Below are 14,868 nucleotides of genomic sequence, written 5' to 3' on the forward strand. Positions count from 1 at the left end.
CACTATTTAGAATTACATTTATGGGAATTTGCATTTCTGGCTTAGCTAAATTCTAAAAATGTAGGATTCCAATTTCTTTAAAGCAGGTGCTATTTGTCCCATCTACTTATGGCTCAAAAGGTGTTGATTGTCTTCTTCTTTATCCAAACTAGTGAAAAAAATTGGTAATTTCATCCCCTACTTGGAACCATAATGCTTTTCAATATTCATTGATTTTCTTTGTTAAAGGGTATCTTCCTCATGGCTTTATCAGTTTTAATGTTAACCATTACAAAAATATTTCAATGTCCAAATAAAATAGGCAATTGAAAGTAAACATATTCAATTACTTTTTTAATAAGAAAGACATGTGTAATTCATTTAATTCTTAATATAAAATTAAAATGTAATATTTTTTTTAATAATAATAAAATTATATGTCATTGATAAACGAAATATTTGAATATGCAACATTAAACAATAATGGTTTGTATTTGAAAATATATTGATGATAGAAAAACACTTTAATGTTAAAAATGTGGTTGATTAATTGTTATAGCTCCGATACCACTTGTTATAGCTCTGATACCAATTGTTATAGCTCTGATACCACTTGCTGTAGCTCTGATCCAAAAGATATATGAAAATAGAAATAACCCAAGAATAATAAGATCCAAATATAGAAATGATTCACTTTATTGATCAAACCCTTAAGGTAGGGCAACACCATACATTCACTCCTTAAGGAAGGAGAACACTCCACAAGCCATATGCGTGTTCATACAATAATCCTTTACTCTCTCCCATCTGGAGTCTCTAGCCTCTATATAGGCCTCATACATACAATACCATGGGTCATTACCATGGTTCCCTCATACCATCAACTAATACCATGGGCCCATTACATTATTATTAACTACTTGTGGTCCCTTACATGATATGGGTTAACCACCTTATTTATTACTATGGCCCATCCATTATTACATTATTACCTTGGGTACCTCCCTTGGTACCCCATATTATCCCCCTAGGTATATAACATTAATAAATCATTCTAATGTCTATGTTAAATAAAATATTTGAATGCATATATATATATATATATATATATATATATATATATATATATATATATATATATATATATATATATATATATAAATATATATATAAATATATAAACCATTTTTTTGTTGAGCTCATAAAGAGATTAAATCTCTTGAAATGTAAACATTTTTTAAAGTTTTGCACTGTGAAATAACTTTTCACCTTAAGTGATTTGAACCCTCTAAGATGTATTCATAGTTGTAAAAAAATGGTAAAAAAAGTGGTGTAGGATGTTCTAAACTTGAATATTTTGTGATGATAAATTGGAAAGAGAAATAATCAAAGTAATATTCAAGGCATAAATTAAAACTTAATATTCATAATTATTATTTGAAGTTAAACTTTGAAAGCTAATTGGAACTAAAATTTCATACTTCACTGTTTTAGATTCTAAATTGTATATTGTTTGTATTCTGTTTAATTAAGTGTAGATATTGAAAACCATGAACATGTTTTGTGAGAGAATATAGTAATGCTATGTTTTCAAAAATTTAGATCATGGCTTAGAAGACATAAAGGAGTTTAACTTCTCATCACTTTTCAATAAATATGCTTACTTTATGGTTTATTTTATTTGATTAATTTTTTTTAGAATGTGTATATTTAAGAATATGCCAATATTAATTTGTTTTAGTTAGATTTTTTTATTTCTGAAATTTAGAAATCAAAATTATTATGTAAATCTCTAGTTTTCTAAAACTACTTTGGATTATAAAGTTATTAAAATCATGTAGATAATTTCTAATCAAATTTGTTAGCTTTGAATCAAAAAATTATAGTTTCATTGATTATTTAGAATAGCATATAACAAGCTCACCCTACATGAGAAAAATGACATGTATAGTTTTAAAATGGTGCTTTTAGAGCTAACTCTATGAATCAACTAACCATTCCTTATTTTGAATATAGCAAAGACCTTATAAAAGTAGAAGAAAATTATATATATATATATATATATATATATATATATATATATATATATATATATATATATATATAATTGCCACAACATTTTATATAATGTAAAAAATTTAGTATGTATTATGTGCTTATTGTTTTGGGGCATAGATTCCAATAATTAAGACCTTATAAAAATAGAAATAGAAATATATATATATATATATGATTTAAAAAATCTAGTATGTATTATGTGTTTATTGTTTTGGGGCATAGATTTCCAATAATTATGACTAATACTAGGTCTTTCTTAACACCAAATTTCTAAGATATAGTAAAATGCTTGACTTCTAGGAAAATCATTTTATAGACATGTATAGATAGTGCTATAAATGGATTTTTTGCACTATGATGTATTAGATGGATTTATGATGATTATTTATTTTCTTTAATAATATTATTTCAAGTTTTTCGCACACCATTGTGCATATGAAATCATGGAATTTTTTACTTCTTATGCATGATGTTTTTTACTTGTTAATTTAGTTCTATCTTTAGTTGTTATAGATGGACTTTATGTTAGATCAATATTATTTATTTTAATTCTGGTGAGTATCTTTTTACTTTGAATTTTTTCCTATATGATTAAACTATAAAATTGTAAACTCATTTAATAAGAAATCTTCAACATCATTTTCCCACTAGAATCAAACTCTAAAAAAATCAAACCATCAAATAGTAAAATTATCTTCAACCTGAATTATCTAACAAAAAATTGGGAAGAGAGTTAGAAGGCTAATCATTCAACATTTTCTACATGATTAACACAAGCATAAATCCAAATCCTCTATGTTAAGATGTATCTCCTCTATCGCTTTTGGTTTACTTTCATCTTAGAAAAGAGTAACAATTGTAATTAATTTATATTTTGGTTATTTAGGCCTTGCTTAGTGGAGTCATTTGTGTGTTATGCATCTTTTAGATTTAAAAAAAAATTATTATCAAACAATGAGTTGAACCCATTCAAAAAAAAGTTTTGATGTATAATAAAAAGTTATATTATACCTATCATATTTGTTTTAGAGTTTTAGCGTTTTTTTAAGGATTTCAAAGTTGGATATTATGTCTAATGAGCCTTAGATTATAGAAAAAAAAACACTAGTAAAAATACTTTCAATAATTTGTTATGGTTGCATGTTACAATGAAGAATTAGTTGTTTATGCTTTTCAACATTCAAATTATTTACTTCTTTCTTTTAAAAAAATGTAGAGTCAAATTGAATTCTATTATTAAAATATGAAATATACATTAAATGGTTCAATAACTTGATAAGAAAGTTGAAGTGGATTGATATACCTAAATTAATTAGAATAGTTATTAAGAGGTTAGTTAATAAGGGAACAAATTTAGTTTGTTATGGTGGGAAATTTGCTAAAAATTATAATTCCATCTTATTGATAACAATTTTAACCATAAAACTTTTGTTTTAGAGATTTTAATATATTTGAAGAAAAAAATTGAATTGATTTACATGAAATTTTAGCTTAAAATATCACTCAAAAATTTAAATTTTTCCACTCTTAACTCACTTCATCTCTACATAATTTTGATGCCATGAATAAAATTATAAATGCCCAATTATTGGACAATAATTTCTTACTTTTGAGAGCTTGATTCTTCACCCGTGAATATGGATGACCCAATGAAAATTTACATCTGCTTCAACTTAATTCTAAGTCTTATGATGTGACGAACATATCCTTTGCTACAAATTCATGGTGGGGGAGGATTGTTGGATAAATGTTTCCACATATAATGAAGAGCTTGACCTGGTAAAGCATAATAATAAATGGCTAGTTAGTTTCTTTAGTTAGAGAGATAAGTAAATTTACAATTTACTTTTGTTATCAAAGGTATCAAACAATGGAATAACGATTATTAATTTAAAATCCTAAATATTAATAATTTGTAATTGGTATTTTAGATATGGATAAAAGTGATCGAACTTTAGAATTTCTTTTAGTTTATTTTTAAATATTAAAGTAAGATATTTCCAATATAAATCTATCTTAAACAAAGATCTAGCATTTTCAATTTTTTCTACTTACGTTGGGTTTAGATTAGTAGAATTTGGCTATACTTTTTTGCCAAAATTATAATTTTGATTAATATAATTTATGTTTTTAATGTAAAAAAGATTTCAACATCTTATGAATATTGTGTAATGTTAATATAAGTAAAAAAATGTTATATTTCACTTTTGAGTGTGGGTATGATGTGTCTTTACATTTTTTTTTAAATATTTCAATACATGCTTTAACTAAACTATTACATTGTCTTTATTAACTAATTTTCTTTAATATCTAATATATATATATATATATTAATAAATGACTTAAAAAAAATATTAGAATGTCCATGTTAACTAGTCTGCTTCAATATCAATTTTATCAAAACATATATATATATATATATAAGATGTCGATCATTATAAAATATTTCAATTGATAAATAAAATAGGAAGTTGAAATTAAAAAAGTTCTATTACTCTTTAATATTACGAGGTAGATGTGTTATTCATTAATAATTTTTCTTAATAATAATGAATGCGACTGATAAATAAAATATTTGAATATATATATATATATATATATATATATATTAAAATTAATGTTAATGGTTGATCTATTAAGCATGATATTTACCAAATCACTAGGTGTGAAAACCTTATTTTAAGTTTTTTCAATCTAAAAGAGCTGTGCACCTCAAGGTATTTGATTCCTCTCTAAAGTTGTAGCACTATGAGACTATGGTTTGAATCCGTTCCTAATAAACCCTCTAGATTTTCTTCTTTGAAAAATTTAGAGACAAAAAATATTTCAAGTTTCCATCCATATCTCCCTTATATGGGTATTTCTCTCTCTCTCTCTCTCTCTCTCTCTCTCTCTCTCTCTCTCTCTCTATATATATATATATCTATATATATATATATATATATATATATATTCCAAATACTAAGATTTGAGTGCTATTGAAATTAAAAATAATATTGTTTGAAAGTTGTTTAAGAAAACCATGGTTATTATGAAGTTTCATTTGGTGAAGATTCTTGTACTATGACGATTTTCTCTTTATGTCCCATAGGAAAGTACAAGTATACTATCATATATAAATATTTTTTATAATAATTTTGTTATAAATTAATGAAATTAAAATATTAAAATATTATGATTAATTATAAACAATTATTCAACACAAATTAATTAAATTTTTAAATTTTTAAATAATTTAAAACAATATTTTAGAATAATAATATTAGTTCAGTGTTTCTTATTAGTATCCAATATCATTGGTGGTCATTTCATTCAAATTATTTAGTGTTAGCTTATTCGTAGAATTGTTAACATGGTGGCATCTAAAGTTCAATATCATCTTCTTGATCATCCTCTCACTACAACTCTCTACAGTATAGAATAATGGAATATCAGTGACCCTTCACACAAAAAGGAATGTGACATAAGGTATGAGAGTGGAACGACCTCTCTATATATGTATTAAAATTCATGTTAATAGTTGATCTATTAAGCATGAGAGAGACTAGATCTCTAGACTTGAAAACCCTATTTTAAGTTTTTCAATCTAAAAGAGATATACACCTCAAGGGATTGGAATTCTCTCTAAGATTCTAGAACTATGTGGCTATGGTTTGAATCCTCAACACAAATTAATTAAATTTTTAAATATTTAAATAATTTAAAATAATATCTTAGAATATTTTCACTGAAATTCAACTCATAATAATATTAGTTCAGTGTTTCTTATTAATATCCAATATCTTTTGTCGTCATTTCATTCACATTATTTAGTGATAGCTTATTTGTAGAATTGCTAACATTGTGGCCTCTAAGTTCAATATGATCTTCTTGATCATCCTCTCCCTACAACTCTCTACATTATAGTCTAGTGGAATATCAATGACCCTTCACACAAGAAGGAATGTGACATAAGCTATGAGAGTGGAGGGGCCTTTGTACTATCCAAGTGACTTGAGGGAGTATTAAATCAAATTAGTAATGGAAACTCCTACACAAGATGTATTGCTCCTCATGGATATGAGAAGTGATGTTGTATGGGTACCTTTCAGCCCAAATCATGCATGTATCAACAAACTCTAATACAAAGGTATTTATTTCTTAAAAATTCATACTCTATTACGTGTGTATAGTGTGAAAATATGAAGTGAAAAGACATGTGTGAAGATGGGGTGTGGATTGAAATCTTTTTCTCAATCTCAACCCATTTAGTATCTCTCTCTCTCTCTCACACACACACACACACATGATATGACAACCGGAAGCCTTTGAGAGTTAGCCACTTAATGCTATCCCTCTTGAGCTTAACACATACATAATAGTTAATAGGGATGCCCTCGACTCTTAGCTTAATATTGGTTATACTCATTGGGCTTGTGCAACACATATATATGTATATGTATATATGTTAACAATAATGTCTTCAATGTTGTTCTCTAATAGTCTATCCCTCCTTAGATATATATATATATATATATATATATAGACAATTCAACAAATGACATTGTTGGACTAAGTATTAAATCAAATTAGTAATGGAAACACCTACACAAGATGTATTGCTCCTCATGGATATGAGAAGTGATGTTGTATGGGTACCTTTCAGCCCAAATCATGCATGTATCAACAAACTCTAATACAAAGGTATTTATTTCTAAAAAATTCATACCCTATTACGTGTGTATAGTGTGAAAATAAGAAGTGAAAAGACATGTGTGAAGATGGGGTGTAGATTGAAATCTTTTTCTCAATCTCAACCCTATTAGCATCTCTCTCTCTCTTTGTCACACACACACATTTATGATATGACAACCGGAAGCCTTTGAGAGTTAGCCACTTAATTCTATCCCTCTTGAGCTTAACACATACATAATAGTTAACAGGGATGCCCTCGACTCTTAGCTTAATATTGGTTATCGTAATTGGGCTTGTCCAACACATATATATGTATATGTATATATGTTAACAATAATGTCTTCAATGTTGTTCTCTAATACCCTATCCCTCCTTAGATATATATATATATATATATATATATATATATATATATATATATATATATATATATATATATATATATATATATATATATATATATATATATATATATAAAGACAATTCAACAAACGACATTGTTGGACTACCTCTCCTAAGCTTGTCAACACCCTTTCTCAACATAGAATTTGGCCTATCAATTATTTAGATAGGGAGTCCCTTGTTCATCACAACTAAGCATAGACCAATAAAAAATCCATAGTTGATTATCATACGCATGATGGAGTTACAAGGAGAATCAAGCCTCCAACAAAAAAATTCATATATCATTCAACCATTCATCCAATGAATAAGAACATTCCCATTAACAACACATGCCATAAGATAGGAATATAAAGTCATAGTAAAAATGTCATTCACAATAGAATATCTAGACCACATATCTTCTGTTAAATATGACTTTGACAACTCAGATTGGGAATTTAAATCTCCACCCAACCTTAGATTGACTACAATACTATATTTCCTGTAGTCGATCACCTCCAAGAAAGATCCACATTCCAAGGGAATTTTTAGTCAGTATAAATCGGAATTCATACTCATCTTGTGAGAGAATGGAGTGAGTTACTAGGTGGTTTATCAATTGACACACTTTAAGGAAAGCGTTTTAGGTCTCATGTAGCTCATATTTTCTAGGTTGTTTGTGAGGTCACTTGAAAATATCAAAGTGGTGTATCAACCTTATTGTCTCACATTCATAGGTTTATTAGTTATTTGAGAAAAAGCCCAATGAATGCTACCATGTCAGGTGGTTTTGTAGCCTATTTGGAAAGCACTAAGGCATTTATCACTTCCTTAATAAGCTGTTAATGGTTTATCAACCATACTACATGCACCATCACCCATGGCTCTCCTCTGAGCATTCCAATGACTTCTCCAAGATAGGACACTCACAGGTGATAGATTTGTTGGGAAAAATATTAGGGGAAGGGGTGGGTTGGGGGGGTAAATATGTATTCTAATTGACTTCATTTTTTTTATTTCTTATCTACATTCTGTACGCTACTATCATTTATGAAATGTGCATATGTATGTGACTCTTGTGAAGTAAAATTGAGTATATTCAGCTAACTAACTTTTCATATGTTCTGTCAAGTATTTGTATTTAACCATTGCATCATTATGTAATTATTCATTTATTAATAGGAAGCCTTGGGTAGTAAAGAGCATATAACACAACACATAATAAAGACAAATAGAATACTGGAATTTTTAGGTGGAAACCCAATGTGGAAGAAAACCACTGCTATCATTATCTTTGTCTTCTTTCTTATTATAAAGAAACCTTTTACAATATTGTAGTGGTGAAAACTCTTACCAATACACAAGCACCCACCTGTAGAAGGCTACAAAATCATTTTATTCTCCAGCACCCACTGAAAGGGAAACCCAACCCTGTGATCTTGTTTACCAACTCCCACCGAAAGGGAGCACCTACCCCGTGCACAAATTCTATGACTACTGCTGGATGGAAGCTTAGAATCCCTCAGTAAAGGCTCCAACCCTCAACACCTCTGTGAACCATGTTTCATTACATTTCATATTAGATCCATGTGACTCAAAACATCAAATGTGTAGGTGACTTTTCATCAAATTTTCAGACTAGACCCGCTTCCAACATTAAACCCAATATCAATTAACAATTCTGAAATCAAACACTGAACCAACAAATCTAATCATGGTATCAATTGAAACACTACAACATCATAAAACTAATCACTTAATCTTAATTAACCAATGAAACTAGATCAACATATCATACGAATGCACAACGACTTATCAATATACCAATCCATATTCTTTTCATCATCACATAAACATAATGTTTTTCTTTCAAACACTTATCAAACATACAACATAATGTACACGCTACATCCTTGAAATAGACCAGCATGTGTACGTGATTTATCTGAAGAATATGTGTGTAGAGATCTCAATATACTGACATTTCAATCTAAAACACTGCGTTATTGAAATAACCACTGAATCAATCATAGATCATTGAGCCAATTACAAATCACAACAAAATAACATCTTCATTAATCAACATACCAACTAGTATTGTCAAATACATATTATCATGATAGAGACATCATGGACAGATTGTAGGAAACATAATATATATGATCAAATGTCATCAACAAGACATACTATAAAACCCTAGCTTAAGTAGCGACTTTAATATATACATGACTACTAAGAAGGAGATATGTGTATCTACACAACTCACATGAGACAAACCTGCGTATAGATCTAAAAATGTTTACTGCAAACATAATTTTACTCTCTGCAACCCTTACTATCAAAAGTACATACTTTAATATTACTTCATTCGAGATACAACATCATTACAACCACAAATCTATCATTTTTAGAATTTTTCAATAAATACGTCAAACAAGCACATATGTCACCATACATTATATTTTTCAAATCTGAGTCCTCTCCTTACTCCTTGGTGCACACCTATTTCATATCAAATCATTCATAAACAATCATCTCTTGCACATCTGACACTTTGATCTCCATCACCTTATATATATTTAGCCTTAGCCAATACCTTAGGCCAATCCTTGGGTAATGTTGTTGGTATTCTTTGATGAGATCAAATAACCATTAACACACCCATTACTATGAGCCAATACCATGGTAAATACTCTTGGTATTCAATTTAACATTGTGAATATTATGTATGAAACTTTGCTGCTCAATACCTATGTATGTACACAACCTTGCTTTAGAGGACCCGCATATACTTTCTCAAACATTGTCTTTACCATCCATCTTCCACTAATCTTTCCTTTCTATGTTCATGCTAACTGTGGAATTTCTATCAGTCTACATAAGCATCATGTTATCACAATTTTAACATCTTTATGAAATAGGTTTCCATCAAGGACCACACATTACCCATAATGCCAACAATCTCCCCCTTTGTACTTGATTTCAACCACTTTGGTGTTTTGTCACCCCTTGTAAACACCTTCAAATGCATCTGTAAACAAACCAAGAGGAACACCAAGCTTCTCTCCTAATAATTCACCAAACATTCTACTCCAAACACCAAGCTTTTCTCCCTCTTTCACATCAAGGAAAAAGGGTTAAGCAATGTTGAATGCAGGTTTCTCTTCTCCTTTCAAGAGAATGTCACTGTAGGTCTGATTTGTTAAATATGAAATCTTACCATGCTCCCTTGAGCATTTGTCGAACCTTTCGAAAAGAAAAATATTTTATGAATCAATCAAATATGACCTTTCATATCATGAATGACTCATGATTACATCAATCACAACGTAGTGGGGATACATATTTTCCTCATGGGATTACATACATAAATGAATTAACCTCAACAAACCATACATGACTGAATTTTACAATGATTTACAACATGGGTATTTACATGACCTTTACATCAAGAGATATATATGACATTTATAACCAAAACTGGCGACCTCAATGGTAGTCATCATCAACCATCATTATCCATATAATAATTCTAAACCTCTAATAGCAGCATCACGAAAAACAACATGAACATCCTCATAATCATCAAGGTTAAGTAAGATAAAGAAGTGTAATATCAATATTCAACATCATGAACATGTGACTAAGTATGAAACATCAACAATAAATTGTATCAACAATATAAGATTGTTTCGTAGAGATTTGTCATCAACTCATCCCCTTGACCTCATCAAAGTAAACTTTCACTTTCCATTTGTAGGAAGAGCCACAATCATCAATCTCTCATATGACATAGTCATAGGAAGCATATACATATTATTTACATGTACCAACAACATGTGCAAGAACCAAAAATTCCTCCAACATCACAAGCCATAAAGTTGATCAACGTCATCATATCTTCAGTATACATATCTTCGAGCAACGTTGCTAAACTTGAGAAATTTACACAGGCATATGACATAAAGAGCACATCATATCAATGTCAAAAAGAAGTGAATGAGTCATAAAATCATTGTCATCAACCAACGACCGCAACCTCTTCATTAAGTGTATATAGTAGGATTAACAACTTTACCAAGTGAAACTCAAGCATCATCCATTATTTAATGACATAATTACAACAACAAATGTAGTAATAGAAGAAACAACTATACACCTCCAATGATATGTACTCATCATTAATAATATGAAACAAGTAATTCTCAAGAATCGAAAATGCTAAGAATGGATCATTAGAGGCATAACAAATGCTCGCCCTGAACCTATGCCAACTATTCACTGCCAAATATGATCATATCCAACTCATGAATCAAAGAACCAAAGCAGCAAGAGCACATTGCAACAACTGATGAACCATCATCATTTGTAAGTAACATTTGAGCATCATCAACATATTGTAACCATTGAATTTCAGAAGTAGAAAGCCAATAATAACTTATTTAAGCATATCAAAAGCTCCCCTTAAGTATGTTCCATTGTTTCTTCATCTTAGAGAAACATATGCGCCTTTATAGATCAAAATTCACATATATATGTGACTGTAATTCATGTAACCTATGCACAGGAAGTAAAATGTAACATCTTCACTATTACTTCATCAATGTAACGTTAGTAGGATAAGCATCACCAAATGGATATAAAAACAAGATAAATAACTATCCCAAAGACAATTACACATAACTTCCCCTGATATCATAGACTATTGATCATGTGGACATGATAATGATCACCTGCTCCTCATCAGGTCATGTACCTCACATTTACTTTTACATTCACTGTTAGAAGTATGCTTGAAGAGAAACAGACTAAATTAGGTACAATCTTCACTACGTCTTTCACTGATATTCCTTCTTTCTCCAAAATTGCATGTAATTTATAATTATGGGTTGGAGATTATCCCATCTTCTACTTCTACTCCAAATTCTTGACATGAAATTAGTGGCCTTATGCCCAAATCAGTTACAAGAAAAACAATATTAATGAAAACCACCCTTTATGCCTAGGGTTTTATTTTGACTTTGATGAGGAATATTTCCATTCACATGTGTGACTTGACTCGGTTTTATTTTGAATAACATCACATTGTGTATATAAAGCCATGTGATTGTATCCAATGCTTGTCTTGATTAGAGGAGAGTGTTGTTCATTGATAATATTTTCTAGAGATTCAGATGCCTTTATCCATTTGTTGATTTTCTCATAATCTTCCCTTAGAGTTACAACTTCATATTCTAGTTTTTCACAATGGTTTTCCTTTTCTTGAAGTTTCTTTTATAAGACTTATGTTCTTATATTGATTGCTTCCAATTTCATTCTTAACATGTTTATTTCCTTCACCATATTACTTTCTTTTATTTCTAGTTCTTTGTTTTCATTCCTAAGTGTATCAACTTTATTTAATACTTTCAATAAACCATATTCTTTGAAACTATTTGATTCACTAATTTATTGATCTTCAAGAGCCATAAGTAACTCTTAATCCTAATCTGATTCATCATCCTTATTGTTGAAAGAACATTCACTATTACTTCCTTCTAGAGCATCCATAAAGACAATATCATATTATCTTTTAAGTGCCATAAGTACTTGATAACAATTGTTAGAATATGAATGTGAATCTTTTTGATCATTAGATGTGCTTTGACTATCTTGATTAGAATAAGAACTTTTCTTGCCATAAAACTTATTTTTGACATTTTTCTTGTTAACTTCCTTTCCATTTTATTTGTTATCATTATTTTCTTTGTATGGAAATTTGGATTCCTAGTTACCTACTCTTCCAAAAGCAAAAAATTTAAAAGTTAGCTTATCTTTGAATTTTCCAATTCCAACTTGCAACTTTCTTACAAAATTTGATTCTTCCTCATTTGAAATGTAGCTAGTATCTTTAGTATTTTCTTTTTCTTTCCCTTTATGTGTGGCTTTGAAGGTTGCTTCTTTCGTATCATATGGACCACCCTTTCTCATCTCAAATGCTATCAAGATTCCATGGAGTTGCTAAAGAGTAATGTTCTTCAAATCCTACATTTCTTCAATGTCAGAGACTTTGGAATTAAACGTCAGAGTTAGTGATCTCAAAATATTCTCAACAATAGTAACATATTTTATTCTATTACTAAGATTTTTCATATAATTAACAATCTCATCTACTCTAAGGAAAAGGCTTGGAATGCTTTCATCATCGTGCATTTTGAGAGTCTCATACTGTACTATAAAAGTTTGAATTTTAACACCTTTTACCTTGGTGTCACCTTCATAGATTTGGATAAGCTTATCCCACATTTCCTTTGCATTGTTCAGCTACATGACTTTCAAAATTTTAGACTTAGCGAGACTTCCCAAAATGGAATTTATGAATTTTGCATTGGTTTAATATTGTTTCTTCCCTATACTATCTGTAGGAATAGATGTTGGATATTGATATCCACCTTTAACAAATTCCCATACATTTTCTCCTAGCTCCTCCAAAAATTCTTTCATTCTAACTTTCCAAAATACAAAGTTAGTCCCATTAAATGAAGGTGGATTAATAGAAAATGTTCCTCATAGACTACCCATCTCGATGAATCTCCTTGTAAGCGATCAAGATTTTTATGAGGGTCCTGCTTTAATACTAATTGTTGGGAAAATTATTCGGGGGGTGGTGAATCAATATTTTAATTTACTTCAAACTTTTCATTTCTTATTCTGCATTTTGTACATTATTGTCATTTATGAAAACTGTGTATGTATGTGACTCTTGACTCGTGTGAAGTAAAACCAGGTATATTCAGCTAACTAACTTTTCATACATTCCATCAATTATTCATATTTAACGAGTGCATCATTATGTCATTATTCATTTGTTAAGTAGAAATCATTAGCAATAAAGCGCATATAACGCGACACATAACCAACACACATATAACACCAATATTTTTAGGTGTAAACCCAATGTGGGATAAAACCTTCACTTCCACTATCTCTACGTTATTTCCTATTATAAAGAAACCTTCTACAATATTTCATTGGTGCAAACTCTTACCACTTTGCAGGCACCCACCTGCAGAAGGCTACAATCTTCTCTCATTCTCCAACACCCACTAGAAGAAAGCTCCAACCCACTGATCTCGTTTACCCGCTCCTACTGGAGGGGAAATCCTACCCCCTACACAAATTCTCCTTATACTACTGGAAGGAAGATTTGAATCCCTCACTGAAGGCTCTAACCCTTAGCACCTTTGTTGACCATGTTTCATTATATTTCATGTTGGATCCACCTGACTCAAAACATCAAACCAGTATGTGACGTTTTGTTAATTTTTTTGAGTGGATGCGCTTCCAACGTCAAGCCCAATATCAAATAACAATCCTTAAATCAAACAATTAACCAACTCATCCAATCATAGTACCAATTTAAACTCTACAACATGAGAAAACCAATCACTGAATCTTAATAAACCAATGTAACTAGATCAAAAAATAATATCAATGCACAGCCACTCACCAATATACCAATAAATTTATTTTTCATCATCACAAAAACATAGTGGTGTTCCTGTAAACCCTTATCAGACATACAACATAATTTATATGCTACTTCCCTTAAGTAGACCGACCTATGTACATGATTTCTAGGAAGAAGACCTGCATACACATCTCAATACTAACAACTCAATCTGAATCATTATATTATTGAAACAACCACTTAATCAATCATAGATCACTCATCCAATTATAGATCAAAACATAGTAGCATATTCACTAATCAACATCCCAACTAATATTATC

This window comes from Pinus tabuliformis, chromosome X (assembly GCF_031772625.1).
Source record: "Pinus tabuliformis cultivar Carrire ecotype Pingquan chromosome X, CPIR1, whole genome shotgun sequence".
Taxonomy (NCBI): Eukaryota; Viridiplantae; Streptophyta; class Pinopsida; order Pinales; family Pinaceae; genus Pinus; species Pinus tabuliformis.